Here is a 23,550-nt window from a genome sequence, read left to right on the forward strand (position 1 = left end):
CAAAACTTTAAATGACTTGGCTTTCTCAGTCTGCTTAGATGAATGTGTTCATACAAAATGCATAATAAAATTAAGAGGTCTTTTTGCTTTCAATAATTGGTTTCACTAATAATTATTTGGAAATAACTGTTTAAAGCAAAGTAGCAGTATGATGTTTACATCATGATTAGCCATGTAAGTTGGGACATAATTTAAACATTTAGAGGTGCACAATTTTTTCCAATAGTATAAAAAGTCTTCTTGTATGAAAACTAACTTGGCACTGAGATTAAATAATTTTATCGCCTAATACCTCTATCTTAGTGGTGCAATTTAAAAAGAGAGATTAATATACCCTGTGGTTCTAAACAAAGTATAAATAAGAAAAACTCTGCATTACATGACCATGTCCAATGTGTTTGGCATCCTGTTCATATAATTAATAACACATTGAACTTAAAATGCCTTTCATGCAGTGACTCCAGTGTACTTTGCAGTTATTAACAAAAACAGGCATGTGACACTATAGGAATCAACAAATATCCTGAGATGAAACTAATCTTTCCTCTGGATATCAATTTTGCTAGTTTTTTGTTGTTTGTTTTTTTTTTTTACCACTGACCTAAATGGGCTGAAAGTGTTACACTTGCAACTATCCATACTCAAGAAAATACAATTTACTCCTCGTTAAAGTGGATGTCTGTCACAGAATCAGGAATTAGTGTGAGTGCTCACCAAACTATTTTTAAGATACTTTACAGTCTGAATGCAATGATAACAAGGCTTTTTAGCAACTGTATTTCAGCATGGTGAGTTAAATGTTTTAATGATTTCATACTGTTACTTTCTCACAGTGTACACAATAAAAGTGAGCCAATGCCAGAACAACATTTATTTTGATTCACCGAGAGCCATTCACTTAACAGCAGGAGAGATGCCTATATGAGGGATTTGGAACAAAACTTACCTCTAGGGTTATGCTTTGTATGGGGAATATCTTAATTAAGTTCCATTGCAATATTGAAACCTGAGAATGAGGTCGTAGCCTGCTGTAGCATGAAAGCCTTTAATTTGCACACTTCTGTTCTGTTGAATAATCAAGTAAACTTTAATTGAGCACTCTAGTGCCCTGGGTGTTTAGAGTTTCCATGTACTTATATTGTGTTCTCTGTGCTGTGGTTTAACTTCACATAGTTATTTAGGAGCTCATTTAAGGCAATTAAAAACTACAGCTGGGGTTTTGTTGGACTGGCTGTGCTCAACCTGGTTGCGTAATTAGACTCAAATGGATACCTTGCACCCACTTCAGCCTCAGACTAGCAATGCTTTGTGTGTGAAACAGAAAAGCTTTTTCTTTTTTTTTTTTTTAGTTAGAATTTTTATTCCAACAAAGAAAAAACCAAATATAATGTGTGCTTTACACTAGAGTCATAAAAATTATTTCTTCACTGCTGATAGCAATCCACTGTAAGCTGACATTTTAAAAACAACTCAAGGTAGCATATTTAAAAAATATTTTGGCACCTCTTGAGATTTCTTATTATTTGCCTAAATCCTATTTTAGATTCTTTGAAAACTTACTAGCCTCAGACCTCAATAACTTGAAATGCTAGCTGGGGCTCATAAAACCACAAAAGTACCATTTATCTGTCAGTTGCCTGTATCTAAAAAGTCTGTCCTCAGGAGCCTGTCTCAGCTGCTGGGCATCCTCAGGGCCCTTGCATCACTTACACAAACAGCTCGTGCAAAACAGGTAGGCTGGCAACTGAGCCTCTGCTTCCAGACATGCCCACAAATCCCTGGGCAATATCATGTTCATGGTCATCAAGATTACTTCACAGTTATGTCCTACAGGGGCTTACAAACTATATACTCTCCTACCTGTTCTTCCTCAGGCAGCTGGAAGGCACAGAGAAAGATGCACCCCAGGGACATCTGTGCTATCAGGTAGATCAGGGCCAGGGAAACCAGGTCAAGCACTGGGACTCTGCGAGTCAAAACTGCCCCTTCATTTACTCCCTGGCTACATTTTGTACGATCTCAACTAATTCACTTAAGGATAAATATACAACATTGTGGGCTAGCCCTCACTAGCCTGGAGAAAATAAGCATCATCCATCTCATAAAACCAGAGATCAGTTCTTGACTCAGCAATGACTGGCTGTAGCCACTGAGACCCTACTCATTGCACTGAGCTTCCTCCTAAACACAGCCAGGGAAGGCAGCCAGTTTCATGTCATTCTGTGATAACATTCAGAGTTTTAATTCCCAGCTGTGCCTGAGGAGATATAGAACATCTCCAGCCCACAAATACAGGTTATTTTATGACAGAAATTTCTTCCTAAAATCCCTTCCTGAAATAGCTTATTTGACAAGAAAAAAATAATCCAATAAGAAAAATGAAAAGGAAACACAAAACTGATTTTACAGTCTGGTGGTGTGGACTTGAGTTGACAAGCTTCAACTGGAACACAAGTGACACAATCACAGAATTCTTGGGGTTGGATGAGACCTCTGGAGATCATCTAGTCCAACCCACCTACTAAAACAGATACATCTAGAGCAGGAATGCATCCAGGCAGGTTTTGAATGTCTCCAGAGAAGAAGACCCCACAACCTCTCTGGACATCCTCTTCCAGTGCTCTGGCACCCTCAAAGTAAAGAAGTTTCTCCTCATGTTCAGATGGGACTCTTCAGTCTGTGCCCATTGCCCCTCATCCTATCATTGGGCACCACTGAAAGAGTCTGGTCTCATCCTCCTGACACCCACCCTTGAGATATTTACAAGTATTGGTAAGATCCCCTCTCAGCCTTCTCTTCTCCAGGCTGAACAGGCCCAGCTCCCTCAGTCTTTTCTCATGAGAATCGTGCTCTAGACCCCTAATCATCTTTGTAGCCCTCCACAGTATTCTCTTTAGTAATCCTTGTCTTTCTTAAACTGGGGAGATCAGAACTTGATACAAGTTTAAGTCATGTCTGCTAGATACTACATATTTTTATACAATATTGAATAAATACATCCAAGGAGTTGGACTAAGAACAAGCTCAGAAAACTGTATAGCCTGGCAAATAGGTAGCAGTTTTGTATGGCTGGAATTAGGATCCAAGAACATACTTCAAATTGGTCAAAATTAAGACTGAAAAAGTTTTCTGATCTTCAAAACTATCTTAAATACTGTTGTGCTTCTTAATTGAGGAAAAGCCTAAGGGACCTATCTTCCTCTTTAATATTTTCTGTTGATTAATTTATACATCTTGATAAAACAATCTACTGGTTTTGACTGGGATAGCGACAAGTTTCTTCATAGTAGCTTGTATGAGGCTGTGGTTTGGATTTGTACTGAAAACTGTGTTGATAACACAGGGATGTTTTCATTACTACTGAGCAGTGCTTATACAGATTCAAGGCCTTTTCTGCTTCTCAGACGACCCCACCAGTGAGTAGTCTGGGGGTGCACAAGAAGTTGGGAGAGGACACAGATAGGGCAGCTGACCCCAGTTGACCAAAGGGATATCCCATACCATATGACATCATGCTCAACTTATAAAAAGCTGAGGGAAGAAGAAGCAAGGGGTGGGAGGGGGATGGTGGGGTGGCATTCAGGTTCAGAGTTACAGTGTTTTGTCTTCCCAGGTAACCATTGCACATGATGGAGTCTGACTTTCCCAGAGACGGCTGCATGCCTGCATGCTGGTGGGAAGTAGTGAATTAATTTCTTGTTTTGCTTTGCTTGTGTGTAGAGCCTTGGCTTTACTTATAAAAGTGTCTTTAACTCGACCCATAAGTTTTCTCACTTCTACTCTTCTGATTCTTTCTACCATCCCACTGGGGGAAAATGGGCTAGCACCTTCATGGTGCTTAGTTGCCAGCTGGATTTAAACCACAATAAATGACCTCTGCTAAATTCATCCTCAGAATCTGACTTTCCCAGGCACATTCACAGGCACGTGTATCTTAGAGACTTCAAATGGCAGAAAACCTGCTTGCAACAATTCAGCGCACTGCTGTGCCTAAATACGCTGAGTACTGGAAGCAGTATAGCTATTTTTTTCACCATTTGGATTTGTACAGTATGCTATACAAGGTTGGTTAGCCTGCACTAACTGCTGCAGCAATGTCACTACTCCTAATTACAGATTTGATGTGTCTGAAGAAATAAATATTGGGCGACTGAAGAAAGAACAAGGTAATAGTATGACAGAAAGAGAGAACCTACTGAAAAAATACAGGAGAGGATTCATGAGACTTCCCATATTTTTTTCCTGTCAAGTACTGTAGTCACAACTTGCATTCATAAAGACAATTGGATATTAAAACTTATTTTCTTTATTGAAGAGGTTAAATCTTTTTGCTCCATTTAGTTATTCTTTATGATGTCAGACTCTAAAAGAAGGGAGCTGAAACTTATAATCCTACTATGCAAGGTAATTGTCCTGGTTTCGGCTGGGAGAGGGTTGATTTTCTTCCCAGTAACTGGTATAGTGTTGTGTGTTGGATTTACCATGAGAATAATGTTGATAATACACTGATGTTTTCAGTTGTTGCTAAGCAGTCAAGGACTTCTCAACTTCACATGTTCTGCCAACAGCGAGGTGCAAGAGAAGCTAGAAGGTGGTGTAGCCAGGACACCTGATCCAAACTGGCCAAAGGGATATACCATACCGTACAACATCATGCTCAGTATATAAACTGGGGGAACTGTCTGAGGGGGACAATCACTGCTCGAGGATGGGTTGGGTGTTAGTCATGGGTGGCGAGCAAGTGCAGTGTTCATCACTTGTTTGGTATATTCTTTTATCATCATTATTATCAGTTTCTCTTCCTTTACTGTCATATCAAACTGTCTTCATCTCAAACCAAGAGGTATTTTTCACTCTCTCCTTTATACCATTGTGAGGGTGAGCAAGTGGCTGTGTGGCACTTGGTTGCTGGCTGGGATTAAACCACTACAATAGCATATGAGAAGTAAATGCCTCCAGTAAGGAAACTGTAAAGAAAATATAAAGAATTTGTTTTCTTTCAAAGCCACATAATTAGTTCAAGTTTGTAGTAGTGTAATTACAAATATAATTTTGCTTAACCCTTCTGCTTGATACTTTTTCTAGCTTCACTTTAAGAGATGTGCAAATTGCACCAGTTTTACGTTGTTTTTTTCCTCACAAGAAATTAAGAAAATTCTGATTATAGCTTTCACTTTCATGTTAACAAGTCAGAATTAAAAGAATTCTGAAGGGGAATTAAAAAGGATGTGTATGTACCTGCATACACATTCATCGTGACCTACTTAGTTTTGTTAATAGGGCAGGTTACAATAAAACTGAGGCAGCCCTAAAATCCTCCCAAACTATTATCCGTAAAAAAGTCATCAAACCCTCAGTCTCTTTACTAATTTCATACTTCAGTAACATCGGATATTCAAGTATTTACAAGAAACAATTGCGGAAGTACAACTAAAAGTACATGGCCTCTTGGATTTAGAGATAATCAAAGAAATATCAAGAAGAAGCGAAAGATTTCTATGGAAAGTTTTCACCAAAGGAAATTTGACCTTCAGGCCAGCAGATTTGTCATTCAGTTTTATAATAGGAACAATGTGCATTTTTTAATTGGCTTGTGATTCCTTTCCAATTTCGTGAAATTATGTTGATTGAAACAGTTAAGAATATAATCAAGTTTGCAATAGTAACTGATAAATGACATGTATTATTAATATAAACCATTAGGATTAAAATCTTAATTAAATAGACACAATTAAAAGGAAGTTTGTATATACCCCAGTGTTCCACCAGTGAAAAAGGAATTTATTAAATGTGTTCAATGAAGGAGAACTTGTTTTGAAAAAATAAGATTAGTTCAAAACTTGATGAATATTCTGTACAGTTAAATTTTAAGGTCTTGAAATTGGATACTGCAAAACCTTAGCAGATTCAAAGTCCCTTTAACTACCAGTCAGTTTGCCTCTCATTCATGCCTCTCCACTACATGGTTTAATATCTTCACATTTTATTTCTGCTCACCTTTGTCCTGAAACGAACTGTCCATTAAATAAACCTGGGCTTTTTTCATATTTAAAAAAGCAAGCACTCTATGTATACATGCTCTTATACTGGTTTAGAATTCATTAATATGTATCATTTAGTATATGATGTGGCAACTGCATTTATCTGCTAAAAACTAAAGAGAAAGCACACATATGCCTTTCAGTTTTATAAAATAAAGTATTTGAGAATACTAGTTCACATCAAAGCAACTGATGTTTTCAGGACAGGAGTCAGAAAGTTCTTAAATGCCACATAATGAGTGCTAATCAGAAAAAAAAAAAAAAAAAAAAAAAAAAAAACCACCAACAATGCAAAATAGGATACCAGCATAATAACAGCCTTCTGATTTGTTATACTTCACCCTGTGTTACAGTGAAGTTAGTCGTCACTCCTACCTCAGCTATATCACATCCATTGGTCGGAGTTCACATCCTTTTCTTCCGTGTCAGCAGTGTTAACTTCAGCTGGAAAATGTGTTAAATGTGACAGCTAATTCAAAAGATTTAATCTTTCACATAAGAGTTCAGAACCAACATGATTTTATGGTTTTTGAAGGAACTGCAGAATGAAATCTTATGACCTGCTCTGTGCAAGAGTTCGGGCTAGCTGGCCTTAAAATCTATTATTCCTAGGAATCTTCTTATCAGGATACATTTAAGACATCATGCACAGTGCAGAGGTCAGAATTCTTTTGATCACAGCTTTTCTTTCCTTGGGTAAGAAGAATACTCTCAGCTGTCATAAGTAAAGTCCTGTACAAGTACAAGATCTTTCCAGACATGTTCACCAGAAAGCCACAAGAGCAAAAGGTCCCTAGTGCATCTTGAAGAGCTGCTGCTTTACAGACTCAAGGGAGCAGGGGGCCAGGGAGCAGTCACATCACAATTTCATCGGTATATCCACAAATATACCCCGTGTCGTGGGAGATACAACCTGTTCACACACAGCACTACTTGCACCGTGCATAAGGCCATGCTGCCTGAGCTCTGAGCAGATCTGCAGTTATTCTCCCCAGTTTCCAAACAGACAGGAGATGGGTCAGCTCTGGTCCACAAGACTATGTTAGTGGTGAGTTTATATACACTGGCTCTTTGGGTGCAATGTCAACATTGCTCATGTCAATTTTTGGTCATCTCAGAATAACCCTGCACTCTCACTAAATTCACATCTTCCTTATACCTGCCCCCCATATATTAATGCTACATTACACATCACTCTGCAGAATAACAAGCATGTCCTAAAAGACTATATCCTCAATATCTATTTTTAGCTATTTTTTAGGCTACCTAGGGAATATTTTAGTGAACATTAACTAAAAAAATATAATAGCTCTAATGCACCTTCCCTCATCAGCTGAAATTGTAAGAAATATCACAATTAGAAAGCTAGTGAATTAGATCAGTATTTAAAGAAAGTTAGAATAATTTAACTGGAAGAAAGGTATATAACTAGGAGCCACATGTAAGAAGGAAATAAAGCTGTGGTTGAATATATGAAACTTCTAGTTGTGAAATCTGGATTATTGTGCAAAAGTGAATGAGGCAAAGCCCATCAATATTGGGACCAAGCCACATTTCTGCAGAGGTAGTACAATCTCACGGTAGCAGACTTACTTATGCTAAGAGAAAAGAATTCTGCAAGACATGAGGGAAAAATAATGGGCCCAAATATGACAAAAATATTAAAGAAATAGATACAATTATCTTAGAAGTGTCTGAAACTCACCAGTTGAATATTGGTTGAAAGTAATAACATTATAAAATGGACTTGTACTTAAATGTGCTGTAGCTAGAGGCTGTGTGGGAGCAGGAGACTACTCCAATCTTCACTTTTTGAAATAGACAGGAAGAAAAATTTTCATTTTAAAAACATTTCCCAATCATGACTGTAATTTTTGTTCTGTGCTTTGGTATAGCATTAATGATTACTGAGAAAGTCATAACCCAAGAGAGAGTATTTCATAAGCACATTTTTCTGTTGATATTGTCTGATCGAAATGAACAAGAAAAAGACCAATCTTTGGGGAATGGCAAAATACAGGGCTCCCTGTGGTTTCTTGTGATAAGTAGTCATTAAAATTTAGATCTGTAATTGTATACATGTGACTGTGGTGAATATACTACATCCTTTGACAAAACTAGAGAAAGTAGTAAGGTCGCAACATCGGAAACAGTTGTTAAGAGAAATTTAAAAAGAAAAAAAGTCAGTGACTAGAAGCCTAAAATTTTAAGTACAAACATGGAAGTCCTAAAAGAAATCCAGGAAGTGTGATTGGAGTCATACCAAAGCATTTAAATTACGTCTTTCTCATAATTTCCTAGGGTGCTTCTTTCTGCCTTATCTGGACAACTCAATATTTTATTTTACAAAATTTCCTGATATTCCCACATTGCCTTTAGAGGACTTTGAGAAGGGATAGCTCATCTAGATGTATCCGCTTGTATCGGTCTTCTCAAACAGTTTATACCAGCTGCACCACAAAACTGAGTACCCAGAAACTTCAAACCATCAAAGCTTCAAAGGCCTAGCTTTTTTCCCAAAACGCAAACAATTTCCTGGTGCTCCTGGGTAATGCCTGATTTACCCAGCCCAATCTGTAGATTCTTACGTTGTTCAAATTATTTTGTAGTGTCTGGAATTATTAGCCTATGTCACATACCAGTCTGATCAAATGTCACCACAGGGAGAAGATGATAAATTGGAGACTAGGATGCTGGAGTGTATTGGGTTTGCATGGCAAGGTTTTGGCAGTGTGGGGGCTGCAGGGGTGGCTTCATTAAGAAGCTGCAAGAAGATTCCCTCATGTCTGACAGAGCCAATGCCAGCCGGCTCTGAGATGGACTCTCTGCTGCCAAGGCAGAGTCCAACAATGACACTGGTAACACCTCTGGGATAATATAGTTAAGGAGGGAAAAAAAAAACCCTGCTGCACAGCAACAGCAGCCGGGAGAGAGAAGTGACAATATGTGAGAAAAACAACTCTGCAGACACTGAGGTCAATGAAGAAGGAGGTGGAGAATGTGCTCCAGGCGCTGGAGCAGAGATCCACTTGCAACCTGGGGAGGACCCCACACCAGAGCAGGTATATGCTCAAAGGAGATTGTGACCCCATGGGAATCCCACACTGGAGCAGGCTCCTGGCAGGACCTGTGGTCCCATGGAGAGAGGAGCCCACCCTGGAGTACATTTGTTGGCAGGACTTGTGAACTCATGAGGAACCCATGCTGTAGCAGTCTGTTCCTGAAGGACTACACACCATGGAAGAAACCCACGCCGGTACAGCTTGTTGAGAACTGCAGCCTGTAGGAATGATTGACATTGGAGAAGTTCATGAAGGACCATCTCCCTTGGGAGGGACCTCATGCTGGAGCAGGGGAAGAGAATGAGGAGGAAGGAGTGTAAGACACAACATGTGATGAACTGACCACAACTCCCCCCAGCGCTGCTCAGGGAGGGGAGGACTTAGGGAATTCGGAAGTAAAGTTGTGTCAAGGAAGAAGGAAGAGGTTCAGGTAAGGTGCTTTCAAATTTGGTTCTATTTCTCATTACCTTATTCTGACTTGACTGGTAATAAATTAAATTAATTTAACTGAGTCAAGTTTGTTTTGCCCATGACAGTAATTTGTGAGTGATCTCTCCTTGTCGTTATCCTGACCCATGAGCCTTTCCTTCTATTTTCTCTCCCTTATCCAGCTGAGGAGGGGGAGTGATAGAGTGGCTTGGTGGTCACCTGGCATCCAGTTTCTGTGTGAAAGAAGAGAAGAGAATAGGAACACTTAAGGACCAGTCTGTGCAGCCTGCAGCCACACAGTGTGGTACCTCTGTGATGGGTGCAAGCTGACTGGTTTCCAAGGGGTGCAGTATGAAATACTCACTTGACTTGCTCTATTGATATGCATATGATTTTTGCCTATTAAAGAAATTATCAAAATGAGTAAAACCTTAACAACCTTTTTTTTTTTTTTTTGCTGAGTTAGTAGGTGCCTACAATCTTGGCCTAAATTAAGGTGATCCTCTGAATCTTCCAGTGCTTCCTGTCTTCTCAATGCATTCCCAGTTGTGTTCTGCTCAGCAGGGGACCCACATTGGTCTGGGCTTATAGATGCATTTTGACTAGAAACACCTCAGAGAAGAAATCTAATAACAGTCCCAGATCATGTATGTAACAAAACTCAGAACACTTTTTTATTTAAAAATATTATACCTAGAATCATCTTATTTCTAGCTCTTCTGCAGAATTCTGAGGTATTTGCAAAATTTTATTACAAGCAAAAAGAACAGGCAGTGCACATGTAGTTGTTTTATGTGTAGGTGTTAAAGTTTTGGCAATTGGGGGCTGCAGACATGGCCTCTGTGAGAAGACTCATGTCAGACAGAGCTGGCTCCATAAGAGACCCACTGCAGGACACTGCTAAACCCATCAGTCAGACTTGTGGTGCTTCTGTGATAAGATATTTAAGAAAGAGGAAAAACGTTGCAAAGGCAGCGGAGGAGGAAGGGGGTGGAGGGGGAAGAAAAAAAAAGTGAGAAACAACAAATGAAACGTCAAGGTAGAGAAGAAATACAGAAGAAAGTGGAGAAATTGTTCCAGGCACCAGAGTAGAGACTCCTCAGCAACCCATAGAGGACTTGTGCTGCAGCAGGCATTTCTCTTCAACACATTGAGGACTCCATGCTGGAGCAGCTGGACATTCCCTGGAGGAAGCTGCAGTCCGTGAGGAAAGCCCGTGCAGGAGCAACGGAAAAGTGTGATGAGGAAGGGGCAGCACCACAATACCCATTTGCCACCTACTCTGCTCTGCTGTCAAGGATGCAGAGAAGCTGGGAATGAAGTTGAGCTTGTTTGTCTTTGTTTCTCACTGCCCAGATCTGTTGTAACTGGCAATATTTATTTTTTTTCCCCAAGTCGTTTTGCCCACAGCAGTAATTGGCAAATGATCTCTCTGTCTTTATCTTGACCAATGAGCTTCCTTGTCCTGTTTTCTCCCTGTCCCACTGAAGAGAGTGAGTGAGTGGCAGGGTGGGAGTGTGGCCCGTAGCCAAGGTCAGCCTTCCACATCTGTTCGACGTGGTAAACATGCCTCTGACTTTTCTACTCCAGTCTTCATTATGCACAGCAGTGAGACTGTAGAGAAATTGGTTTCCAATGACTGACTCTGGAAGCAACCAGTCACTCTGCTGTCTTCTCCACTGCTCCATCTGCCATGCTTGTTTCTGGAGCAGTCTTAGGACTCCTCCTTTTTATATTCTCAATGGGGTTGCCCACTATCTACAAGTCTCCATAGAGAAGTAAGTCAAGTTGAATGCTAACATTCAGTATAATTATCAAAAGATGAGGTTTGCATTCCAGGTTTCACTGGTAGATTTTCTCTGGATTGTTTAAAATGGGGGTAGAATACACCATAATAGTGCAAAAGGAACATAGCTGGTAAATAGTGTTTAGACAGGAAATATTCCATCTGGAAGAGGAGCTGCATGCTTGCGCAACATTAATATACCTCTGTGACTCATGGAGTATAAAATGTTTAGCTTTCATGTTGTAATAAGCAGTTTACTTGTTTTAAAATATCTAAGAAAGCAAAGATGATAAATAAAGACTATCTTGCATAATACACCGTACAGAACAATGTATGTTCACCACCACAAATATGCCCAAACATCACAAAAACAATACAATATAATTCTTTTGATTTAGAGCATCAATAACCTGATTCATTAAGCGCATCTAATATCTGTCTCCTCCCGATTACTACTGCAATTATTTAAAGATTAAGGCTCCCCAAAGGTACACAATAGGATAAACTACAATAATTCCTCTAGAATGTATGGTCTGAAGATATCCCACTGAACTACAGATAATGATTTATGGTCTGTTGGTAGATGCAATTTAATTGCACTTTGGAACCTTCCTAAAGCAGCAATCATCATGTCACAGAGTACCTGCAAAATGTCAAACTCTAATTATTTCCATGACAATGTTTCTCAGATTTGACTCTGGTAATCCTTCACTCTGAAGTCTTATCCACAGAAAATGAAACATCAAACAAATTATGCTTGGTTGTCATCTTTACCATGTGCCATTTTGTCTAAATTTTGCTGGAGTGTGAAAACAGGGAGGTGATCTGATCTGTTATGGAGCTAATACTAAATCCCTTTATATTTATGTACCTTCAGTTAGTTTAGAAAACTGTGCCTGGGAGTTGATAGGTAGAAACATAGGTAGAAATAATATTTATTTCAGGAAAACAATAAACTCCTAATTTTTAGCCCTGTGGTCAGATTCCAGCCTGCTTTTCTGTATTTTGACACCTATGGAACTGTACTCCTTTTAAGAGAATTAAAGTATATGCCAGCAAATGTCAAGTCAGAATGAAGTCTACCTTTCTCAGTTTCATTAGGAAAAAAAAAAATAAAAATCATCAAATTAGTTATTAAATTCCCATCCCCTTATCACAGAATCACCAAATGTTAGGGATTGGAAGGGACCTCGAAAGATCACCTAGTCCAGGCCCTCAAAGTCTAAATTTGTGAATTAATTAATTCAATCTATCCTCTTCAAGCAGCTTCACTGACTCTCTCCCTGTGCTTTTCTAACTGTTGCGGTGAAGTCTCTGATGCTTTTTTTTCTGATTTGGAAGGGACCCAGTTACTTCGCCCATATCTCATGGTTACAATTTGATCTTTCACTCATGGGATTAGCTCTTTAGCCAGTGCTGCAGGTCCATGCTGTGATTATTTCTGGATATGCTCCCTGCCAATATTCACAAGGAGATTGTTCTTGACTGTCCTGAGACATGTTACTCACACCAGCACAATTCAAACAGAAGCCTGAGGGCAGATCTTAGTTTGAAATTCAGTAGTTGTGAGCCTGCATGAAGTTATTACTCACTGTTATGTTCATGTCACATACATCCAAAAATTCTCTACTCATGGGCACACAGCATAACATTAGAACACAGGAATAACGACCCTGAAAGTCTTACAGTCAGAATAAATGGGGGAAGAAGGGAAATATTATTTGGATGTCAGTAATGAAAAAATGGAAGAAAAGTGTTAGGAGTTCAGTGAAAGCAATGATATTTTGTGTCTGAGCAATGCAAAGCAGTGTAAATGTCTCTCAGGTGAGACACTGCCATTCTACATACACTTTGCCCAAGACTGACCTAATCACAGATCTCAAAGGCAACAGAGGATTAGTCCCCTTCTTTAAAACCAAATACAACTATCTGTATCATTTTTAAACTACCTGAATATTACATGAAGAAATGGTGAAAATGCAGAGGTCTTTACAATAGAGACAGATGCTTATGACATTTTACACAAGCATATGTCCAAAAAATTCCAGAGACAATTTATATTGTATTTTTCATTGCATGAATACAGCTTATTTGCAAAGGCTTTGAAGTTATTTTTTGTGTAAAGTTTTTGTGATCAAAGATTAGCAAAATGGTCTCTTTGCAGGGCTTAATGCTCCCCTAAGGATTTTGAGGGAAACTTTGGCATCATTTTTTAGTGCACTACTGCTGGGAAACTCTGAAGACACAAAGGAGGAGGAAGCAGCCTTACTTCACATTTATCTGAAAGGTGGGCTGACTCACCTGGGCCTTGCAGGTCAGAAGACTGAAGGAAGTGTCTCATTTCTGTATCCCACAGTGTTTTAGGCACTGCACTGGTTCATAGTGAACTGTGCAGCAATAGAAATGAAGGAGCACTGAGAATTTTACCTCTGAGTGCATACTGGGTGTGTAAGGCCATACAGATGTTAAACAGGAATTTTGAGAACCTACATTTTGCACATAAAATGCCTTTTTGTGTGTGTGTGATTCTTCCTCTTTTTTCTTATTTATGGCACTGTACATAGACCTGGTCTTACTTCATGTATGTTTATGTATCAGGAGAAATAAAGCAAGTCAACATTCTCAGCTGTATTAAATAAATGGCTTTTTCATTATCCTTTTATTGAGGAGCTACCACTGTAACCCTTAAAAGAAACAATTAAAAAACAGTTTAAGGCAACAGAGGTATGTTGTAAGACAAGAGGATATGTCACTGAAAATGTCCTGTAATGTAATACTAAGCTCTAGAATTTATGGCTGTTTTCTTCCTCGTGGTGTTTTTCAATGTTCTTTTATTACAGACTCTAAATTATACTTTCACAGAAAAGGTCTCTCTTTAAACCTTTAGGTCAGAATTGTTCAGATCTTTTCACACTGAATCAGTCAGTTTTAAAGCTGGCAAAATCCTTGGCAGGCTTGTAAATCTTTCAGAAGATCTTATCCAATTACCCTTCATGGTCCACAGGCTTCTGCAGCGTGACTGTTTCCTTCTGTGTGAGGAATTAAGTGCTCATGAAAGGTTAGGAACCAATGGAGTTGAAAAGTAAGCCTGCACATTTTTCTACAGTTCAGATACTATGGCTGTATCTACAGAGACACTGTGGAGATCTATAAAGAAATTTAGTCATGGTCAAGATGGTCTTTTGAGACCAGAGGAACAGTAAGGCCAGAAATTTTTAGTTCAGTTGTTTATAAAAGGCAATTGGCTATGCTAAAACTGGAAGATTCTGCATATACATCTAAGATCTTAAATCTTGGCAAGGACTACAAAATAGATTTCATCTTATCTGCAGCTATCATAAACCTTGGTCTTTGTTACATGTAACATATATACTTCTTCAGGGAAGGTGGCAAAGGTCACAGACATCCTAGGGTTTTTTAAATATGAAAAGGACTATAGTGAAGAGTGATCTCTGAAAAAAGTGCTTTTTTTTTGGTGGTGGGTTTTTATATACTTGTTTAACATCTTTATTAATGAAAAGAATATAAAATACAAGTATTTACTGAGATATTTATTAATCACAGAAAGAATTTTAGATCTCTGCAGTTTTTAATCTGCAATATTTGTTACAGTAACATATAAACTGCAATTACAAGGCTATAACTGAAAGAGAAGAAAATCACTAAATCAATTTCACATGTAGTATAAAAATATTATTTCACCTCACTCTGTTGGCCAGGATTATTAGAAAAGTGTCCCTTCAAAAACTTTGCATGGTAATAAAATCACAATTGAGAGTAAATGAGAAAATGTATGCTGTCTTTTTGAGAGAGAGCTTAAAAAATTATTTTCTTTGTTATGTAAAAAAAGAAGGAGGTTGTAGTGAGAGAAATCCAGCTGCATCTTGAACCTGTATTAGTGACCTGTAACTAAATTTTGACATGCTGTGATTTCCCAAATTTAATATACATACATGTTAAAATACACATATTCATTTTGTTGGTATGCATATATTTAATGTTCATTTTTTTCCACTTCACATTGAGGACTTTCATTTCTCATTTGAAGATGTGAAGATTTACATTGCAATCAACTGCTACTCCAAGCCCTTTTTACATCTGATTTTCAGCTGTATCTTTTGTAATTATTCATTTATGTTGGTGCAAAACAGAAGGATCTTGAAATGTGAAAATCACACAGTGAAACTAACTGAAAAGCAATCAAGTCAAGCAGAATTAGGTCCTTGTTAGTTCATTTGTTTCTAATACATTTCAATTCCGAATAGGGAAATTAAGTTAAAAAGAATTTTCATATGCAGCTTTTTAAAAGCTTTCAGTTTTACAGCTTGTGTGCTCCATTGTGTTCTGTCTTAAACAAAACTTGCACTCATTCAAACAACAATGTGAAATGGAGGAAATCAAATAAAACCTTAATATGATCCCAAAGTCTATAATTAGAGACTTTATCTATATAAGGAAAATGCTGTTAGTCATTTAAAAAAAAAAAAAATAAAAAAAAAAAGATGGTGTGGGTTTCTACAGTGTTCCAACTTTCTGTGACTTCCTTGTTTTAGATTAAAAAAAATTTCCATTTAGAGAAATTTTGTCCAGTTCTGATTCCAGAGAGCTTGTCAATGTCACGTCTCCCAAGACTAAATTCCATTTATAAACTCATCTGTCAAATAAATAAAAGGTCACTGTTTGGTTTCCTGCAATAAATTGCTTATTATTTAAAGGAAGTTTCCAGATCTAGTGAGAGAATAGTGCTGCATACTAAAAAGAGGAAAGTGCATTACTAATTCTGTTGGTCATGGTTATTTCACAAAATTACAAATTACAACACAGTGCTAGAATGAAGCTAGAATGAAGCTAGAATGAAGAAAATAATTTTTTAAGCTCTCTCTCAAAGTTCTTTTCTACATGTTTTATTTACCAGTGCTGTACTTCTTTACATTTTGAGCAGCCGCCATAAGTTGCTGACAATTGCACGGAAGCATTTTTGTATATGCTGTTTAATGATAATCTTGGAACCTTTCATCCTGACCAAACCAGGACAAGAACAAAATGGAATAAAGAAATATGCATGGGAACACTAGACACAGATTATGTGGCACTTATCAGCTAGATGAGGTATTTGAAACTTGTGAATAGAAGTGAACTTCATTGAAATTACCGTGCATAAAGATTTCACCTCAGCTAGTCATGTCTGCTACAGCGGGATCAAGAATTATGTGTATGATAAATGTAATCAAAGCCTGGTAGAATCTTGGACTTTTTAAAGGAAAATAAAATGAATGAAAATATATCACTTTATGAATTCAGAAAAGAACATAATTTTAAAGAAGGAACATAAATAAAAATACTTCTCGAAAAATCATATATCTATGCTTTTATTTCTCCTTTATTTCCTTTATTTTCCTAAAAATAAATAAATAAATACTAACTGTATTCCATAACATTTCCCCAACATTTTTCATGGGTTTGTTATTTGACAAATTATTCCAATGAATGTTATATAAGAGAAATGACTGAAGACCAAATAAGCAGTTTGATATTGACATTATTGCAATATATGAAATTAATTCCATGTCCTGTATTTTGAAGACCAGAAATGGCCACTTTTGCCTCTCCTGAGACCAGAGATCCTCAGTAATAAATCAAAAAACCTTTCCTGATACTGTCTATAAAAGACAGAAGCACTTCCATGAATCTAAAATTGAGTTTCTCGATCTAGTAACTCATTTTACTATCTTCCATCCTTCTGACTTTCTTACTGCTTCTCCAAGTTTAAAAAGGTGGCAGACCTTTACTCCCTGAGGTGTGGTTTGCTGAAATCAGACGTATCCAGTGGACATTTTTATCAGTGTTCTTTTCCCTACTAAGGTATCATGTATCATGAAAGACTGCAGAAAAAGATGGCTATATGAAGACTTTGCTGACTTCCTTAAATATATTTTTTTCCTATTTTTTAAGTTTGGATGTGGTTCTCATGACAACAGTTCAGCTCAGTTTATTTGAAAAACCTTCTTAATTTGTTCAGAAAATGAGGTAATCTTTTGAAATATTTTCAGATATATTCTTCAGTTTACTTCTGTTATCTAAGGTTATGAATATTATGGTTGAAATCTTCAACATTATCACAGGGAAAGCCATCAAAATGAAGCAAGCAACTAAATATCCTAGCCTGTCTTTTTTGTTTTCCATATTCTCAGACTCTGACTCCACTGATTTAGGTAAATATGGAAGCCTCAAGTGTAAAGAGAACTTTTGTTTACATCTTATATCTATGTTTGTTCTAGTCTCCTTACAAATTGCCTATGTTAAGATATTTACAACATTCAGTTATCTGACTTTGGCTATGAAGATGGCAAGATTAAGTTATTATTTACTAAATATGGTTTTGAGTAATAGCTTTCATTGTTATTTCATCTCTTTCTCTTACCTTGATTGGGCATTGCACATTATTATATTACTCTTCTGGAATGAAAAAGGTCATATATCCTCAAATCACTAATGCTTGATGTAAAATCATTATGCCATTCCAAAGATTATATAGCCATGTCACTCATAAAGGTGGAAACTGCCTACTCTTACTGTTAGCTTTTGTTAACATCTCTAGTCGTTCAGCGTCTGTTTTTTTTATTCCACTGTGGGTTGACAATCATTGTCGATGAAAATGTATAAACTGCCTTGAAGGATTAGTCATTATGAAGAGGACATGCAGAAAACAAGCAGAGGCATACCTGGCCAAGCAAATAAGAGTTATTGCAGTTCCCAGTATAATTTAGAATGGTTTTTGAGCTAGTCCGGTTGTGGCTGGCTACTTACAGCTCTAGAGGCATTCAGTGATGGCCAGGTTTTGGGAAGACCTATTTGCATGATCCCTGGCCCACTGAAATATCAGTGTTATTCCTGAATTCCTGTAGTGTAAACATTCACTGTGAAATTGAACTGAGATAATCAGGTTGTTCCTCAGAGGCTGTTTACGAGATACAAAACTTTTTATTCACATCTTCTACAATTTCAAACTGAGCTTCTGTCATTTTTTACTGTCAAGTTTGAATTCAATTTATGATAAAAAAAATATTCCATATTTTGCCAAAGTTATGACTGACTTCAGTAATTATTCTGTTGGTTCATATTGTTTCATTTCATCTGTCTTTTTGATTCATTAAACTGTGACTAGTACAAAATGGAGGAAAATTTTGAAAATGTCAAACATCTTTTAAATAAGATCTTCCAGACAAGTTCAAGATCATTCATTCATTTTAGTATTTCAGAAAAGCTGAGTTAATTTATTTTTAATATATACTATTCATTTATTCTGAAATCTTCATTCTTTTCCTCATGCTTGTCAATATATATAATTCAGATTTCCCAGGATTCATGAGTAGAGATTAATCTTCATGTCTGTCTCACAGAATTACTCAACAGTTGAGACTGTAAAAGACCTCAAGAGGTCATCCAACTCAATCCTCCTGCTCAAAGCAGGGTAAGCTAGAGTAGGGTGCCCAGGACTACATCCAGTTGAGTTTTTAATATCTCCAAGGACAGAGGCTCCATAGATTCCTAGCAACCTCCTCCAGGTTTTTTTTTTTCTTACAGTGAAAGATTTTCTTATACTTGAATGGAATTCCATGTATTTCAGTAAAGTTACTTGTGGTGGATTAACCTTCACTGCCTCCCAGGTTCCCACCAAGCTGTTCTCTCGCTCCTCCTCCTCCTTCTCAGCAGGAAAGGGGGAGAAAATAAGATTTAAAAACTCCTGGGATCAGATGAGGACAGGGAGATCAGTCACTGACTACCATCATAGGCAAAACAGAGTTAATTTGTGGAAGATTAGTTGAATTTATTGCCAATTAAAACAAGAGTAGGATAGCAATAAATAGAAAGAAAATTTCCCCACCTCTTCCCCCTACCTCTTCTTCCCAGAGACAACTTCAGTCCTTCATTCTCAACTATTCTGCCTTCTCCTACCCCACCCCAAGCAGTGCAGGGGGATCGGGAAAGAGGGTTGCAGTCAGTTTTTAACACTTCATCTCTGCTGTTTATTCCTCCTCACACTTTTCCCTTGCTCCAGTACAGAGTCACTCCTACAGGACACAGTCCTTCACAAACTGCTCCAGCACGGGTCCTTCGTATCAGCTGCAGTCCTTCAGGAACAGACTGCTCCAGTATGCGTTCCCTAATGGGCCACAATTTCTGCCAGAAAATCTGCTGCAGAGTGGGCTCCTCTCCACAGACCACAGCTCCTGCCAGGAGCCTGCTCCTATATGGACTCCTTGCAGCCTACAGCTTCCTGCAAGACACATCCACCTGCCATGGTATGGGGTCCTGTATGGACCACTGTTCCTGCTCCAGCAGGGGGATTGGACTAGATGATCTTTTGAGGTCCCTTCCAGTCCCTTACATTCTGTGATTCTGTGATTCAGTGGATATCTGCTCCACCATGGTCCTTCATGTGCTGCAGGGATACAGCCTGTGTCACCATGGTCTTCACCATGGGCTGCCAGAGAACCTCTGCTCCAGCAGCTGGAACACCTCCTCTTCCTTCTTCTCTGGCCTTGTGTCTGCAGGGATGTTTCTCTCACATATTGCCACTCAGTTCTCTCAGCTGCTGTGCAGCATTTTTACCCTTCCTTCAATGTGTTGTCACAGAGGCACTACCAGCTTTGCTGATTGACCCAGCTTTGCCAAGTGATGGGTCCATCTTGCAGCTGACTGGAATTGGCTCTGACACAGGGGTAGCCCCTAGTCTCTTCTTACAGAGGCCACCCCTGCTACCAAAACCTTTCCTCATATATCCAGTGCACTCTCCCTAATGCAGCCCAGGAGACAAATGTCCTTCTTTGTGAAAAGAGCATTTTGTGAGCTCATGTCCAACTTGTTAGCCACCAGGATGCCCAGGTCCTTCTCTGCAAAACTAATTTATAGACAGTCAGCTCCAGCACACTGGTCCATGAGGTTATTCCTCCCCAGGTGCAAGACTTTGCACTTCCCTTTCCTGAACTTCATGAAGTTCATGCCTGCCCATTTCTCCAGCCTCTCGAGTTTCCCTCTTAATGCCACATGATCATCTGGCATACCAACAATTTCCCCTACTTTTGTATCATCTATGAGAACTTGCCAAGACTATACTTGGTCCCATCATCCAAGTCATAAATGGAGATGTTAAACAGTATTGTCCCCAGTGTCAATGCCTGGGTTACAACAATAGGAACTGGCCTCCAGCTGGACTTCGTGCTACTGATCATAACGCTCTGAGCCCAGTAGTTCAATCAGTTTTCAGTCCATTTCACTGTTCATTTATATAGCCCATCCTGCAGTCCAGTTTGTCAATTAGGGTGTTATGAGAGACAGCATTTAAATCCTTGCTAAAAATAAAGAGAGGACTTCTACCGCTCTCCCCTTATCCATCAAGACAATCATCAGAGCAAAAAAAAAGGCTACCAGGTTGGTCAGGCATGGTTTATTCTTCGTAGATCTATGCTGACTATTCCCAGTCACCTTCTTGTCCTTCACAAGTTTGGAAACGGTTTCCAGGTTTAGTTGCTCCAACACCTTCACAGAGATCAAGCCTGTAGTTTCTCACATCCTTCCTCTCACCCTTCTTGAAGAAAGAAGTGACATTTCTCCCAGTCCTCAGGAAGCTCCTCAGATTGCCTTAACCTTTCAAAGATAATTGAGAATGGCCTTGCAGTGACATCAGCCAGCTCCCTGATGAATGTATCCTACCAGGCCCCACTGACTTAATTATGTACAGGTTGTACAAATATTCCCTAGCTTGATTCTCCTCCACCAAGGATAAGTATCCATTGCTTCAGACTCTCCCACAGGTTTCAGGGAACTGGAATTGCTGAAGGCAAATCTCACCACTAAAGACTGAAGCAAAGAAGACATATAATATTTTGGTCTTTTCCTTGTCCTTTGTCACCAGATCCCTTGCTCCATGCAGCAGTAGATCTATATTTTCCCTTAGTCTTCCTTTTGTTGTTTATATATCAATAGAAGACTTTCTTGCTGACATTCACATACTTCATGAGGCTTAACTCCAGACAGTCTTTGATTTTTCTTACCCCTTCACTGCATGTTTGCACAATGTCTCTGTATTCCTCTTCGGTCATCTGTCTTTGTTTCCATCTCTTGTATGCTTCCTTCCTGCATTTGAGTTTTGTTCATTTATGCAGACCTCCTTCTGCTTTTGAATTATTTCCTGCTTGGGGACACGGATTATTCTGAATTTTAGAAGCTGTTCCTTTGAAAAACAACCAGCTTTCCTGGACCTCCATTCTCTCCACGGCCATTGCTCTGTGATTCTTCCAAGTAGATCCATGAACAGCCTAAAGCTCTGTTCTGCTCTCCTGAAGTCCAGGGTTGTGATACTGCTATTTGCCTTTTTCTATCCTCTCATGGGGAACTCCTGAGAACTCTTCTATTTTGTGGTCACTTCCAAGACTGCCCCCGACCTTCACACCACTAGCCAGCTGTTCCATGTTTGTTAGTATCCGGTCCAGCAAAGCACCTACCCTCGTCAGTTCCTTGATCATCAATCCACCCTAGATATCCCCTGCCTTGCTTGTGCCCTGCTATGTTTTGCTTCCAGCAAAGATGGGTGAAATTCAAATCCTCCATAAGGACCAGGGCCCATAAACAGGAGATTTCCTCCAGTTGTCTGAAGAAGGGTTCAGCTATTTTTTTTCCTGATCAGGTGGTCTGTAGCAGGCACCCACCACACCACTGACAATAGTCTGCCCACTAATCCAGACCCTACTTTCCCAGGTAGATACTGTCTCTTTCAAGCAGTCCTCAATCCTCAGAGAGGCTTCCATGATCATAAAAAAACAAACAAACAAAAAAAACCAAACAAACAAACAAAAAAACCCACCTTGCTGTTGACACCAGCTGCACAACCACTTAAATGTGCAGGACCCCTTCATTCCTCCACAAGCCTTTTCCCCTCACCAGAAAGACTGAGAAGAATACCAAACTTTAAATTAACAAACAAAGCACTACTAAAATGAAGGAGGCAGAGATTCTAATCTGAGTTGTGAAGCTGCAAATCTCATTTTAATAGAAATGCTTTTGAATTATGCTGTTAGAAATCAGAATTTGCCCCCTGAACTATTAAATAAACCAAACCAAATAGAATTTCTATTGTTCTCTATTCTTAGCTCTTTGTTGTGAATTTTCTCCTGGACTGTGAACTTGTTATTGATTTTTGACTATCTGCACAACTCATTCAATAAGCTTATCACCAAACTTGGCCCTAAAAGATGCTTAAAGCAAATGAGAAAGTCCAGTATCTATTCTCCTTCAGTAATGACTAAATTCTCCTCTGTTTTAGAGGAGTCCCTATGGAAAAAATAGGACTCTAGCAAAGAGGTAGAAGATAGACTCAAGCATCATATTCACCATTATGAGGACATGGGAAGATGTGGTCAAAGGACAAAGGAAAGAATTTGCATGGATATATCCTTGAAAACAATAGTTTAATAATTAAGGTTTCCTGGTTCTCCTGAAGGTGTAAAAGCTGGAAGTGCAGGAGTCTGCTACTATATAAGTCATACTTTCTGTCATAAGATACACTTGAATCATCCCCTTATAACCTAAAACAGAAAAATCAAGGAAAGACCAAGGTCTCCTTACAGGGATCCTTTAAGATCACCTGGCAGGGGAGACGAAGTACTGTCTCCTATGGAAAAATAAAATAAACACAATAATACACAAACACCACACACAACAACAACAAACTGCCAAAACCAACCAACCAACCAAACAAATAAACAACTACAACAAAAAGAAAAAAAAAACAACACACTAACACATGGGCAGTCCCTGTCCCTTAATTTTAGACATTCCCAAAAACTTGTATGCATCAATGGGTCTTTTGCCTCCACTTAGGCACTCATAAACCCCGTCATATTCTATGATTCAGACTTCTTTTGTTGTTATGCAGAGTATTTCTAGACTCTAGGTTTTCAATATGTCACTGCACATTTCAAAAAAGCTTGAAAATACTCACTTCCAAAATCTGTTGTATCTTAAAACATGTAAAAGAGCATCAAAAGTATCAAGGTGCTAAAATCTGTCTCTGTGATCACTTTCAGATATTTGACAGCATCAGAGAGAGCAAGGAATCTGTGTTACTTAAAAAGAAAAAATATCTATGACTCAGATTATCTATTTGAAAAAATGTGATTTGACTGAAAGGAGTTGTAAAGAAAAAGAAACAAGCCAGAAATAAACCACATCA

This window comes from Patagioenas fasciata, chromosome 1, assembly GCF_037038585.1.
Source record: "Patagioenas fasciata isolate bPatFas1 chromosome 1, bPatFas1.hap1, whole genome shotgun sequence".
NCBI classification, from domain to species: domain Eukaryota; kingdom Metazoa; phylum Chordata; class Aves; order Columbiformes; family Columbidae; genus Patagioenas; species Patagioenas fasciata.